Genomic DNA, 16028 nt, shown 5'->3' with positions numbered 1-16028 from the left:
TAAACACTTCACATACATTCCTTCAATCCCAATTGAGTCCACAACCACCACCATCTTGAAGTAGTTTCTAAAGGTATAAAGACATGATGCATTTTTTTCAAGATTCCCCAAAATAATAAATGTCAAAGTCAAGATTCAAACCCAGGACTCCCAAGACCATACTCTTAACCACCCTCATGCCTAGATTAATATTCTCTTCCTTTAAAAGATACTGTTAATCCTTTTCAATCTCTGGCTATTCCATTGACTTAACAATTTACAGAGTTTTGTCCCCTTAACCTAAGTATTAGCTGTCAAAAACTGGAAAGTGGGGCTGGGGAGATAGCTCAGTCGGTAGAGTGCTTGCCTTGCAAGCACAAGGCCCTGGGTTCGATCCCCAGCACCCAAAAAAAAAAAAAAAAAAAAAAAAACTGGAAAGTACCTAGGACTACTTTGGGTATAATAGATCCTCCCTGACCCAGGCCTGTCGTGACAGGAGCAAGTTTTATCCCTGCCAGGCTCACCGCTTCTGGTTGGCAGGCCTGTATAAATCTTTTAATAATAAGATGTGATTAGTACTAATATTGAATCTTTTGTAATTTTAATATTTTGCCAAATATATTTTTATCATACTGTTGTAATAGTGATGATTTCAGAATTTGGTCATTAATAGAGTTTTTTCAAACACTCTCCACTATAAGTACTCAATAAAACCTTGAAGTGTGGGCTTCTTGGCAGATCTTCCCCCATCCTGTGAAAGGGGAGAATTGATACCTTTTCTTTCCTTATTCTCCACTAAGACAGTAGTTTTTCAAAAATGAATTTCCCTTACTTGTCTATCTGTACTTCAAGACAGGCTTACCACTTACCTGTAAGTATTGAAAAGTTGACTTCCTTGCCTGACTGGTCTTCTGCCCCAGAACCCTGAATTCTTTCCCTGTTACTATCCTTTATAATCCTTGAATTTGAACATTTTATGACAGTAGGGTCAAATAAATTAGATAAAGTGGGTTCAAAGTCTGTTTCTCTTTATGGATTCTTAGAGAAGATAGTAATTGAAAAAGACATCTTCTTAAGATCTAAGTTCTTCTGTGTACCTAGGTTTCTAGGTGGGGCAGGATATTGCTAACAGGGGTGTATTGTTTCAAGGAAGACTGAACTTGTGCAAAAGTTTGTAGCACATCTTGCTGAACTCATACTCAATGGGATGACTATGCTTTGACGATCTGATAGCCTGGGGGTTGTGATGGGACAAGTCCAAGGAGAGGTTTGACTTTTGCAACAGATGAAACACTAGAAGATTCCACACAATTTAAATAATATTGGCAAAGTATTACTTACTATAGGAAACCTGGGCACAGTGTGTAAGCTGTGCCAAGCCAGGGATAGTTTTAGCTCATTGAGGCTCTCACCTGATTGGGGAGTCCTTGCAATAGACTTTTAAGAATTAGCAGTTGGGTATAACTTATTTTGCTGATAAAAACACATATGTTTATGGTGTTATTACCAGTGCAAATATTATCTGCCAAGTACTATTGTGTCTGTTTATACAAAAATAGAAGAATATTTATGTTTATTCACACATTTTCATACACTGGTTAAGCACACCAGAGATCTGATTCTTACTAGCTGTAAGACTTCAAAAAGTTATTTAACTTCTCTATGAGATTCAGCTTCATCAATACAATGGGGATAATAATAGTTCCCTCCCTACAGAATCACTGTGAGGAGTAAATGAAATGGAACATGTAAAACTGCTCCACAATAAGCTCTTATTAAGCAGTAACTACTTATTAGTATTAATATTATTATGATAGGCTGGGCAGGGCATAATAAACAAGCACAACCTCACTATGACATTGCTCAAGCAAGGATCATCACTAAGAGCAACTCCTGTTGGCTGGGGCCAAGCTCCCCTTAAAGCAGGTATTGAGTTTGCTTCTCTATGGATCCAAGAGCAGTGTGTTCTATGATTATCATTTAAAAATGAATTTGGCCAGGGACAGATGTCTTGGTTCTTAGTTCCTGCAAAGCAGACCCTGAGACAAAGTTTTGGATTCAAATAGTTTATTTAAAGGTGATCTCAGGAAGCACAGTAAGAAGATAGAGAAGGGAGGAAAACTAATAAAGGATGTAATGGACAAGTTAGTGATGTCAGCAACTATCAACATGGAACCTTTGACATGTCTGTAGAACACATCGTATGATCAACTCATGATGGGAAAGGGAGTTTGGGTATTTATCCAACAACTTCTCTCCAGCCATGGAGTGTTGTCCCAGCCCTTTCAGCTTACCCTCTGAGGGACAGTGTACTCTCTCAAGCCAGAGCCAAGAATGTCCAGAAAAAGACACAAGAAGTTACTTACTATATGAGAATTGTTTGCAGGTAACCTCTATGTAGGCCAAGGGGGTGTGGATAGGGCATCAACAACTTCTACAACTGGATATTAGATGATATAATGGTTAAGTATTCATAGGTGTAATAATGGTATTGAAATTATTTAGGAGAATGTCCTAATTCCCAGGAGATGCCTGCTGAAATATTTAGGGGTTAAGTGTCATGATGAGTACAACTGCCTTTCAAATGATCTAGCAAAAATGGGAGTGGGAATCTAGCTCAGTGGTAGAGTTTGTGCATGCACAAGGCCCTGGATTCTATCTCTAGCATCCAAAAATAAATAAATAAATAAATACACATACATATATAAAATAAATATAACAAATGTTAACTAACATTTACTGAATCCAGGTAGGAGTATATAGATCTTCATTGTGATATTCTTTTAACTATTCTGAACGTTTGACATTTTTTATAATTAAAATGTTGGGGAAATATATTTAGCAGATATTTATTGAGTATCTACTATGTGCCAAGTATTCTCATATTGGGATACAAGTCTCATTAAAACCAATATGGTGGTTTTGTTTTGGATTAGGAAAATATGGTTTCTTAAGTCACTCTATTGCCATCTGTGGAAAATTATAAAAGTTCTATAAAACTATGATGAATGGTGTTCACTGATCTCCATATTAAGTAAGTACTCTGAGAAATAGATGAGGAAAACAAAACTCTGGAGCTTCAAGGGTCTTATATTCTAGAGTGAAAAGTTACTAAGATGATCCTGGAGACCCATAGATTACCCTCAGGTGCTGAGGAAGGATTTCCAATAAGAAAAATGGTAGCATGGCGCCTCTTTTGGAGAGTCAAAGAAATTATATGATTGTCCAAGGTCATATACATTCCTGGAACATTCCTCTTTCCTATAGCTGACAGAGGGAGAAAAGATTTTTCCATAATTAGGTAAACCTAGTAGTTAACCATTAAGCCCAAGTAATTCGGCTGGTTTGAGTATTAATAAAGTTCAGGGCTGGGGTGTAACTCAGTGGTAGAGTGCTTACCTAGCATGTACAAGGCCCTGGTTTCAATCCTTAGCACCACAAAAATAAACAAAACAGAGTTAAATACTCCATAGCTTCCATAAATAGCTTAGTCCCTGGAAAGTAGGGAAGGAAGGGCAGCATTAAATCTGGAAATTCCAGAAATAGAGACCCATCTACTCCATATTCTACAGGCCCAGGCATTTCTGGAAAGGTAAAAGAAAAAGGAGTCTAGGAACTGGCAGCCACGATTTTCAGACTAAGGTGAGTATAAGAATTACAGGGGCCTGGAGTATATACCTCAATGCTAGAGTACACTCAGCATTTGAAAGGCCCTCGGTTCAGGCCCCAGTTGCAAAGAAAAGAATCACCTTTCCTTCATTCTTTTTGATAAGACCTAGGAATCTTACCTTTAACAAGCCTCCTGGGTTTTTAAAGACTATGGGACTAGGCATTGACCAGGGTGATGAAGATGAAAACCCTTTAGGAAAGGGGATATATCTAGCACAGTGCCTAACGCATGGCAGGTACTCAAGAGGCAGGAGTGAAGGAAGAAAGGAGTGGGCATCCTGCCCACTCAGATAAAGTAGAGGTGCAAGCTGGGTGCCCTTCCCCAGGAGGGGGATGTATACTCGGGCCTGCCCTGTGGAAGACTGGCTTCATGGATGCACACGCCTCCTAGTCCTTTCCATTGTGTGGGAGTGAAAAGTAGGAGAGAGAAGCAAACAACTAAAGTGTAGAAGAGACCTGACAGGTGGTGCAGCCAAGTATTGAGTGAGGCCATCCATGGGTCTTCAGCCTCAGTCTTCACGTCACTGTAACTAACTTTGATGTGACAAATACAACAACTCAGTGAAAGGCGAGAGGGTTGCAGTCCAGCAGGATTGTCTGGTCAGGTCATTGGGAATTCCACTGAAGGTTTTAGAGTGAAAGAAAAGCTAGAAATTTGGAGATCTTAGCATCGGGATGATAGAGTTGTTCTTGGACTGATGCAGGGTCCCAGTGTGTTGCCTTTTTTGACCCAGAATCCAACATAATGTCCACTAAACTTCTTAAAGGTAGTCATAGGAGTTCAGCTAAACAGTGATCAATGATGATCCTCTACCCACTCCCCAACCACCACATATCAGGATTCATTTATTTATTTATTTTTTTGTACCAGAGATGCTTAACCACTGAGCCACATCCCCAGCCCTTTTATTTTTTTTTAAATCATTATTATTTTTTATAAATTATTCAACTGTTTATCATACATAAGACCACATAACTATAATACAAAGGGGGGTTCTTTTTCATTTAACTTTACAATATACACAGCAAGTCTGGACTAGATCTTACAATCTGAACACAGGTATTTAACCTTTTCCATGCTATTTATGTTTACAATGCTCAGAAGTCCTGTAAGCAAACTGTGTAGTAAAGCACAAAACTGGACTGTAACATAATAGAGGATGCAGAAACATTGGATTTTATGATTTTCTTTATAAATATTGGTTTAAAACTGTTTTAGGATTTTTGGGGGTTTCTGTTTTTTGGTGCTTGCTAAGATGTGTTAATTTTATTTTGAGGCAGGGTCTTGCTAAGTTGACTTAGGGCCTTGCTAAGTTGCTGAGGTTGGCTTTGAATCCTCTTGCCTCAACCTCCCAAGCCACTGGAATTACAGGTATATGCCACTGTGCACAGCTCAGGATACTTTCCTCATCAAAAATCTTAAAACTTAAATCAAGACCTGAATTGCTACTGGGGGTGTAGCTCAGTGATATAGTATGGTTAGCATGTGCAAGGTCCTGTGTTGGATTCCCTGAACACACACAAAAACCTGAATTGCCACCTCAAGGGTTGCAAGATTTAGCAAGTCAAAATACAGGGCACTCTATTAACTAATAATTTTTTTTTTTAGAACAAGTATGTTCTATGCAACTACTAATAAGCTTATTCATGAGAAAGCCAATATTTGGCATATTGTTATATTTTTAAAGTGATAGTTTTCCTGAAACTCACATTTAACTTATCATTCTATCTTGTATCTATTAATTCTACATCAGCCTAACCCTTGTTTTTTTTTTTTTTTAATATTTTTTAGTTGTTGATGGGCCTGTATTTTTATTTATATATCTATTTATATACAGTGCTGAGAATGGAACCCACTGCCTCACACATGCTAGGCAAGCACTCTACCACTGAGCCACAACCCCACCCCTCCTAACCCTTGGATTTTTAAAATAGCTGAGGAGATGAAATGCAGGGAGGTAAAGGGATTTGTCCAAGGGACATAGCTCTTTAGTGGCAGAGCAGGAGATCAAAATCCATTATTGGTTGCCCCCTGCATTTTTTTCCAAAAGTCTTACTTCAGAGTTTCTTAATTTGGTTTCTTAGAACATCAAGGAAATTACTGAAACTTTAAGCAAAAATTGTGTGTGTATGTGTGCGTGTATATACATATGTGTGTTTTTCTGGGGGATGGTCTCCCATCTTAGTCTGAATAGACTAAGACATCGTCTTTCCCTCCACCACCTACCTAAATCAAAACCAAAAATTCCTCTAATCTGTCCTATATTCTTCCTTCATTGCCCTCCATGAAATTTTAACTTGAAGAGAGGAGTAAGAGAACTAATTTATTTTGTTGGTACTGGGGTTTGAACCCAGGGATGCTTAACCACTAGGCCAGGCCCCCAGCCCTTTAAAATTTATTTTTTATTTTGGGATAGGGTCTCGATAAGTAGCTTAGGGCCTCACTAAATTGCAGAGACTGACTTTGAACTTGTGATCCTCCTGTCTCTTGCCCCATAAGAGAGAACTAATTTTACTGACTATATATTACTTGCTCTTTCATCTGATCTTCACATCCACCTAAAGGTGCCCATGATTATCACCTCTGTACAGGTAAAGATACCAAGGCTTAGCAGGTCTTTGGCTAAAGATCATAAAACTAAGATGGGGTTGGGGATGTAGCTCAGTGCTACAGCACTTGCCTATCACATGCCAGGCCCTGGGTTCAATCCCCAGCAACACACCTGAGCATACACACACACACACACACACACACACACACACACAAACACAATGAAATAAAACTAAGACAGGACCTGTGTCCTTTTCCCCAAAACCCCCTGCCTCCAGATTGCTAGCAAGTTAGAAACTATGTTGGGTTTTTATTCCCCAGTTTCCTCCACTTCTTGGAACTACAGCCCCAGAACACCCTGCAGAGAATAGGTAGAAGTTGGCAGTGATGTGACCTTTGTGACTGACCACTAGAGGTCCCTTCTTGCCCACAGAGCTTCTGGAACCAGGGGTTGGAGAAGATACTTCTTGAAGCAGGTCTCTGCTTGTTACAGGCCTGACTGGCCTCTCCAAGCAGTGAGGTAGGAGCCGGGATATAGCAGGAGAAATATAGAATAAAATGACTTCTTCAGAAGACGGTGTCTGGGCTGGGGATATAGCTTATTTGGTAGAGTGCATGCACAAAGCCCTGGGTTCAATCTCCAGCAACAAAGAAGGTGGGTGACGTCCTCCAGTATCAGTCTTGAAGGCAGAGTTTGCAAGTGGGAACAGGATTCATAAAGCTTCTTCCTCATCCGAAAGGAAAAAACACAGGACATTCCACCACCTACCATCATCAGGCAAACCGCCAATTTCCTCCTGTGGCTTTGGAGGGCGTACTTAATGAAAGTTAATGAAACATCAGGGACCTTCATTTGCACAGGTCCCTTCTAAAGACCCTGACTCTAGTCCTTGAATGTTTGTCATTTTGTATCTTTTCCCTTGAAGAACTCCCCCACCCCACCCCACACACAAAGTATAGACACATTAGGCCCATAGGTCCTGACTAGCTCTAGGATACAGATTTCAGAGGAGAGGAAAGAGGGTGGGGAGTTTTAAAGGGAAGCCCCCCTGGAGACCATGAGAGGGTTTCCTGTGAGATGAGGAGGCGGTTCATACTGATGCTTAGGAACCTGGCACCCACTAAACTTCCAAAATGCCAAAATTGTGGGGGCACCAGAAATAAGGTGTTCCCTCCTCCTGCATGCCCAGAATTTTCTGCGGCCAGCAGGAGTCTGACAAATCTTTAGGGTCGGAGTGGTTCGCCAACAGGTCTGTAGCATCCTGTTGGCTGCTTTCTGAATAAACAAATGGTCTTGCCAACCATTGTGTAGATTTTGAAAAAAAAAAAAAAAAAAACACCAAAATTACAGTTCCAGAGTTCCTATGAGTTGTGATGAACTAACTATGAACTTTACAAAGGAATAAATGATCAGGGTGGAATTGAAATTGAGGGCAAACCTGAACAAATAGTTCCTGAATAACCCCATCAGATTTAACCTGCTTCTTCTATTCTTAGTGACCTCCAATCACCTTTCCCCATGCCCGAGCTCATAAATATTCCCAATTCAGGGAGGCAGATTTGAGATCCATTTTCCTGTTACTCTGCATGCTTGGCCTCCTCATGAATAAACTTTTTCTCCTTTGCAAAACTTTCACTTCAGAGATTGGTATACTGCACAGTGGGCAAAACAGAGCTCGATTTGGTAACAATGAAGAAACTGGGAGCTATGGATGGGTTCCAGAATAAAAGCTATATCCATACCTTTAGAAGCAGATAACAGTAAGGAGCTGGGAGATTTTCCAGTTTTGAAAGAAATTGATTCTGGAAACCTGTAACAGCAATGTGCTGAAATTGTTTTATACCCACTAGTGAGAACTAATTCTGTGTATCTTTTTCCAACTCTGCATTCAGTGACTTGTTTTGGTAGCTTGAAATTGGCCAGAGTGACAATATTTGCATCATTGAAATTGGCAATTACTAACAGTCAGGGCTCTCCCCTTTAGAATTGTTTGTTAGATATTTACATCCTTGCTTGCACCACACCCCAAAGAACCCATGAGTACTTCTCCTGTGTATTTGTATCTGCATAAACACACACAGGAGTGTATATGTACACTCTCTTTTTTCCAGCCAGCTTGGATCTCAGCAATCCTCCATTTTCTGTCACTTTGACATCTGTAGTGTTTTTCTACTAATTACATCCTGATCCCAGACAGTGATCTGTCTTTCTTGAATTCACAATTGTTCTCACCCTTACATCAGGAGGCCCTCTGTACCTCAGGGATTAAGTACCTGACCATGAAACCTTCTGACGCAGGAATACAATCAGGACAGCAGATGACCCTATTTTTCCACAAGGGAGAAGCACATATAGACAACTTTCCACATGGAAACCATGTTAAGATTTGGCCAGTGGTTGGTTGGTTTGCTTCACAGTGCTAGGCATCAAGCTCAGGGTTTCTTGAATAATTAGCAAGTATTCTACCACTGAGCCCATGTTCTTTTGAGAAGATCAAAGCTCTTCTAGAGTTCTCTCCAATGGACATCCTATTCCTCTAGCACACAGAGAAATTTGAGATGAGCATCTTTTTATCACATGGATAGAAACCAGCAAAGTCATGTGATTTGCTCGGGCCAGGTCTAACAATTGATGTCATCTGACATCTCAGCATAAAGACCCTTAGCTGTAAAAAATTATGTGAGAGGTATGAGGGAAGGGACTGACATTTGTATGCCTACTCCGTGCCACATATTCCTGTAACGAATATTCTTTGAGGAGCCTAGGGTGGGTAGGTCTGTGGTAGAGTGCTTGCCTAGCATGTGCAAGGTCCTGTATTCAATCCCAGCATCTCAAACAAATAAAAACTCCTTTGACAGAGAAATTATCTCTGATTTCCAGATTAAAGAACTGAGGTTCAAGGAATTTAAGAACTCTATTTTAAGAACATATAGCAAGTAAAGAGTAAAGTATTTTGTTAATTATTTAAATAAAATTTAAATCAAATAACATAGTGGAACTTACCAGGAGAAGCAATCACTTATTATTTCTCTCCATGCCTCCCCTTTCCTAAACCTGTTCCCCCAGGCAACTCTTTCAAGACTTTTAGACTGTTTCTTCTGGTAGTCACTGTAAGCTTGGGGGCACGCTAGTGGTCAAATAAAATCAGACAGAAGACAGAAAGTGGCCAAAGCAAGCTTTATTGGAATTTGGCTCTCAGCGAAATTCCCAGCCCCCCTCCCCCTTACAGGTCAGGGTAGGGAGCAGGAGAAAATCGCATGTGCCTCCACACACACACACCCAGGGTCTTTATAGGCCGGAATGGGCGGGGGTCCTGCTCAGTGACAGGTGGAGGTAGGGGCCAGTGGAGTTTTCCTGCCCATTTGATTGGTCGTGTGGCGCACTGCCCTTTGCCTCAGTTGCTCCGCTTTCCGTCATATAGTCACCCAAATTCCGACCTAACAGTCACTTTGATGTCTCTATCTTTAACCAATAGGTTTATAATTAGAATAAGAAGTGCAGTGACTTCCTTTTGTTTATTTTGTGCCTGAATCCCCAAAGCTTGAGCAATAATTGGTACATGGTAAATATTTGTTGAAAAAAAATATAAATACCTTTTTTTCCTCCCTGTGCTGGGGATTGAACTCAGGGCCTCTGAGCTATGTCCTCAACCCCCATCATTTCTTGGTTTATTAATTGACCTCCTGTTAGGAGGCTCTAGTATGCTAAGCACACTTCCTTTCTGTCTCCCCCAACTGATTCCCATTAAGGTGTTGTCAATATTTTTAGTTTCTCACCTGCCTTTTTTAAATGCACATCACAACTTTCTTCTTCTTCTTCTTCTTCTTCTTCTTCTTCTTCTTCTTCTTCTTCTTCTTCTTCTTCTTCTTCTTCTTCTTCTCTTCTTCTTCTTCCTCTTCTTCTCCTTCTCCTTCTCCTTCTCCTTCTCCTTCTCCTTCTCCTTCTCCTTCTCCTTCTCCTTCTCCTTCTCCTTCTCCTTCTCCTTCTCCTTCTCCTTCTCCTTCTCCTTCTCCTTCTCCTTCTCCTTCTCCTTCTCCTTCTCCTTCTCCTTCTCCTTCTCCTTCTCCTTCTCCTTCTCCTTCTCCTTCTCCTTCTCCTTCTCCTTCTCCTTCTCTTCTCCTTCTCCTTCTTCTTCTTCTCATTCCATAACTACCAGTAATCTTTGGACTCCAGTATGAGAATCTTGGTTTCAGGGCAGGTCTGTCTGACTTGAGGGGCCACACTGAGCCTCCCACACTAACCATTTCTGGACTAACCCTAATCCTCTACCTATTGGAGAAACTATATTTTAAAACAGTAGACCCTGGGAAATGGATTTTTGAACTAGAGACATTCTTGGACCAGCATGTACTCAAGGAAGAACAGACTAACGATAATGGAGTGAGCTCTAGACAGTTTATTTAAATGTCAGGGCTTGGGATGTGGCTCAGTGGTAGAATGTTTGTTTATCACCATTGAGATCCTAGGTTCAATCCTCAGATCACATTACATATAGGTCAGAATCTCTTGGAAAAATATCCACAGTCCACATTTTTTCTGACAAACTCCTGTTCCCTAAGGTAAATTCTGGTCCTTTCCACAACCCAGGAGTTGCATTTTGCAACCAAATACTTTGAGCCTAAGAAACTGATAGATACTATGGTTCTACATTGCTGTTGTTGACTCCAAAGACCCTCCAAATCTTTCAGCATGCTGTGAAAAGGAAAGTGAGGGCAGCATAGCCCTGACATAAGCCTGGGTGTGGGTGACACTAAAGAAAGTCACTGACACCACGGATCAGAGGCCTCCAAAGGAAAACACAGAGCCTTTGTTTTCCAAGAGCCTCTGGCTGGCATTGCATATACAACGCAAACACTGTACACGTTGGTGCCTTATACAGATTTTTTGTTCCTTCCTTTCTCTTCCAGAAGTAGACAAGCTTTGTTTGTCTTTTATCTGCACTTCCTCATCCCTGACCACTCCCATTTTGTTCTTAAAGGTACCTGACAGCTCTGAGAATCTGAGTTAGGCACTTGACCTACAGGTCTTATATCTGGCAGGCTTTTGGATCTAGATAGCACTCAGGGAGATGGCAGGAGAGCTTAGTTCAGGTCTCTACAGCTCCTGTTAATCCTTCTATGTGCTAAAACCTCCAGGACTAGCTCCTGCTCTGACCTAGCTCTGGCCCCATCCCTGCGGTTCAGTATAGGAAGTCAGATCTTTGCAGATTGCCCATATTCTGGACACAGTCAACCTTGTACACATCCTGGCTCCTTATCCTATTACCAGTGGAAACCTGGTAATGGTTTGTTGTAACTTTTGCCCTTTTCTTAGGGTCAATACCTTCCACAAGAAGAACATTGTAGCAATAGTGGGGCTGCTCAGATTATTACACAGCTAGATTTAAATTGCATAAATTTAGGATTTGAAGTTGAACTAAGAAAGCTGCGTTGTTAGTTTGGATTTGATCCAGGAGTAACAACAACAACAACAAAAACCAGAAATGATTTTCAAAATGCAAATTCATTTTCTGTCTCATATTTATGAAGTCCAGGGATCGCCCTGGGCTGGTATGGCAAACTTTGTTCCTCCCATTTGGAAGGAAGAACAACAGGTTTAGACCTGTTCCACCAAGGAGACAGGGGAAACCCACCAGTTCCATAATGGGTGTGTACCTGAGGACACCAGACTTTTCAGTCAGATCCAGCTGACTTAGACCTTGTACCTATCTCTAACACGGTAACACAGCCAGTCAAGTTCTACCTACACTTTTGTGTGTGTGTGTGTGTGTGTGTGTGTGTGTGTGTGTGTGTGAGAGGGAAGGGGATTGAACCCAGGGCCTCATGAATATTCAGCATGTGATCCCCCACTGAGCTATACTCCCAGCCAGGCTTTGCCTGCTTGAATCACAGAACACTGAGAATGCAGGCCATGTCAGATGGAGGACCCTTAGAAAACTTCACTGACCAAGACCTGGTGAATTGTAAGGCATCCTACTCCAGGCAAAGTATGGAAGTCTGTGAAATTTGTGGGAGGTAGCCTCTGAAATAGCTCCAAGGGATCCCCTCTTCCTGGTATTCATGTTGAAGGAAAGTCTTACATTTATTATTTTCTCTCTGAAGATTTGATAATTTTACTCCATCAAATAAACTGACAATAGATAACAAAACAGAACAAACTTCATTGAGCATACATGGAGTGTGAAACTCAAAGAGAGGCAAGACGGCTTTGGGGGGAAGGGAGCTGGTGGTTGGTGGGAGAAAGTGCAGGCCAGCCAGGTCTGTCTTGTGATGCAGATGAAGTCCCAGGTAATAGCCACCTGTGGTCACTTCTGTCTGGGTCAGGTGCCAGACCCCCATTCTCTCCTTTTTATGAAAATACTTTTCCTCACAAAAGAGGAGAGTATAAAATAGAAAAACCTTTTCCTCCATTTGCTGTTCACTTATGTAAATTTCTTTTTACAAAAGGACAGCTTCAGAGCCTTCAGTGTCTGCAGTTTCTTTAAGTAACCAATTAGAAATATGCCCAAGAAATCTATTTGGGGTGGAATATTTTACTCTCCCACAATGCCCTTGTGTAATCTCCCCTCGAATGCCAGCTGGACCTCATGACTCATTTCTAACAAATAGAATAGGGCAGAGGTGATGGGATGTCACTTCTGAGATCAGGTTACAAGAAGACTGTGACCTGCCCAACTTGCTCACCCTCTTTCTCCAAGCTCACTTGCTCTGGGGGAAGCAGCTGCTGTGTTTTGTGATATTTGGCCCACGTGGCAAGGAACTCATATCTCCAGCCAACAGCCAAGGATGACTGAGATCTGACAGCATCCTGAGTGAGCTTGGAAACCAATCCATGTCCCATTAAGTCCTGAGATGAATGCAGCCCTAGTTGATGAGTTAGCCATAGCCTCATCAGGGATCCACGCCAGAATCTCCCAGCTAACCTGCATCCACATTCCTGCCCACAGAATCAGTGAAACAATAAATATTTGTTGTTTTAAGTCAGTAAGTTTTGACATTACCTGTTATATAGCAATGAATAACTAATACAGAAATGCTACTAGTTTATACTCATTCTCAATATATAAAATTGTAACTCAATCAGTCCTGAAGTAGCAGGTTCGGATCATACCAGAATGTAAACACAGAACTGAGATTATCCACTTAAGAAAAGAGAATTGTCTCTACAGGCATGGAGTGCCAATGAAGAATACTACAAATCGTTTCATTTATTTAAAAAATTTGTGGGAGTATCATGATAGACAACATGCAACGCTGTAAAAAACAGTCTTATTCTCATTGCCTGTTTATCTCATGGAAGGATAAAAAAACATTCAGTGGTTGTACCCAGATCACATTTGGGTGATTCAACCCTGATTCAAGGTCAGGGCACACGTTGTCTACTAATTGCTTTCTATAAATTAAGTAGTGGATGGATTGGCATTCAGGTGCAAACTTTTATTCTTAGAGCAACCCCTTCTTTACTAAACTAGGACCTGGGCTGGTGGTGTAGCTCAATGGTAGGGTGCTTGCTTAGAGTGTACTATTCTGGCTTGGTGGTTTCTTATGTTCTCTATTAGAAGAATCAGAAAAAGGCACAATGTAACAGGAACACAATTCTTTATTGGAACCTCTTGCTTGAGCAGAAGGGATACATAGCATTGATTGAGAGCATCAAGCTGGCTCCCTGAAAAAAGAAGCCAGCTAGTGTTTATTCCGATGTAAGGATTGCAGGGGTGGGCCAGGGTCTGGGAATTTTAACTGACTCTTGGTGCATTTTCTAAGGTGTTTTCTCAGCGAGTCCTGTGCAAGCACCTCAACCTTGAGGGAAGGCTGGTCAGTCTGGAGCCAAATGTCATATCTCTCTCTGTGTAATCATCTTTGCCTTGGAATAAGGATAAGTCGATGCAGCTGTTAAGAGAACACTTAGGTGGGGAGTGGAAGAAAACACAAATCATATGAGTAACAGAGAATTTGCTTTTTCAGTGAATCCTCAACAGTTTTACCCTTTATGTTGTTTGTCCTTAGTCATGGTGACCTCCTGGATTTCATGATGCACTTGGTTTCTGAGGCTAATAGGACAATTTGAGAGGGAGTAAGTAACAGGATAGGGAAAGGCACAAACCATGCTCTTACCAGTCAGCAAGCTATATGTTAAGGTCCCTGAAGGGCATCTGCCCTCATCCTCCCCTCAGGGTTTTTACTCCTTTAATCTTAGGGGATGTTGCTTTTCTGTCTCATTGCTAAAACCCTGGGTTGGACCTCCAGCATCACAATGAACAAACATATGGCCAGGGTTCCATCAGTATTATCTCTAACATGTATTTTTCTCACACAAAAAAATTGTTATAAATGAAATATCTCTTTTCCTACAGCACAAGTCTGCAATGGTGTATAGAATAAAATGTCATTGCATCTTTTTCTCTCATATATGTGGTACACACATTGCAAAGGCAGATTTATATTCAGCATATTGGTCATTTACTTTCTATTGAAGGGATGTATCTTCTAGGGTGCATACATAATAGCATTTCCTTTTTGTGATGTTGTGGAATGTATATTTGGTCTTTCTGTTTCCTGGTGCATAACTCCTATAATCCTTGGAATCTTCAAAGCAATGTCTTTTGTATGCTAATGAGATGACTGGTGATTGGTAGACCCTAGATAACTTGAGGATGAAGGTTGATCACAGGAAGGACTCTAAGGCAGGATTAGAGCATTGGGAATTTTAGTTCCTGTCCCCAACCTCTAGGAAGTGGGTAGGGGAGAGAGTGTGAAGGTTGTTGATCATTAATGCATTAATGGTCAGTGATGTGATCCATCATAAATAAAGAATCTTGCATAAACCAGGCATGGTAACTCATGCCTATTATCCCAGCTACTTGGGAGACTGAGACAGGAAGACCACAGGTTCACAGCCAAACTGTGCAATTTAGAGAGACCCTGCCTCATAATGAAAACTAAAAAAGGCTCAGTGGTAAGGGGCTTCTGGGTTCAGTACTTGGGGAAAAAAAAAAAAAAGATGAAGCTGCATCCATAAAAACCTAAAAGGACAGGGTTTGGAGAGTTTCAAGGTAGCAGACAGAACACATGGAGGTTCCTGGGGGGTTGTGTACTTGGAGAGAGGATGGAAGCTCTTCATCCCTTTCCCATCTCTTGTCCTATTCACATCTTAATGCGGTGCTCATCAGGGTTGGTTTTGGTTTTTGCAGTGCTGGGGATAGAACCTAGGGCTTTGTGCATGCTATGCAGGTGCTCTACTATCAACCCCCAACCCTATTTGTATCCTTTATAATTAACCAGTAAACCTAAGTGTTTTCCTGAGTTGTGTGAGCCACTCTAATGGACTCTGAGGAGGGAATTGTGAAAACCCTGATTTATAGCCTCTAGGTCAGAAGCACAGGTAAAACAACCCAGGACTTGTGATTGGCATCTGAAGTGGGGGAGGGGTGGCAGTTGGGAACTGAGCCCTTAACCTGTGGGATCTGACCTTTCTCCAGGTAGATAGTGTCAGAATGAAATTGAATTAGAGGACACCCAGCTGGTGTCTGCAACATAATTGATTTCTTTCTGTGTGGAGGGAAAATCCCTACATATTTAGTTACAGAAATCTGATTGTTAAGTGAGATATAGGAGAAACTGAGTTTAGTTTTTCTTATATATTCTCAGAGTTATTTACATTGTATGCCATTGAATTTTTGCAACAGCCTAGACTGTCATTAGATAAAGGATTTTTGTTTGCTTTCTCTTCAAGCATAAATTGGTTCGACTTGGGCAAATGGATTTATACCTATTTGGCAATAGAGTGATTTATAGCCTTATTTTGCTAAAGAAATGGAGATATCAGTGA

This window comes from Sciurus carolinensis, chromosome 3 (assembly GCF_902686445.1).
Source record: "Sciurus carolinensis chromosome 3, mSciCar1.2, whole genome shotgun sequence".
In the NCBI taxonomy this organism is placed as follows: domain Eukaryota; kingdom Metazoa; phylum Chordata; class Mammalia; order Rodentia; family Sciuridae; genus Sciurus; species Sciurus carolinensis.
Note: the sequence above shows the minus strand (reverse complement) of the source record.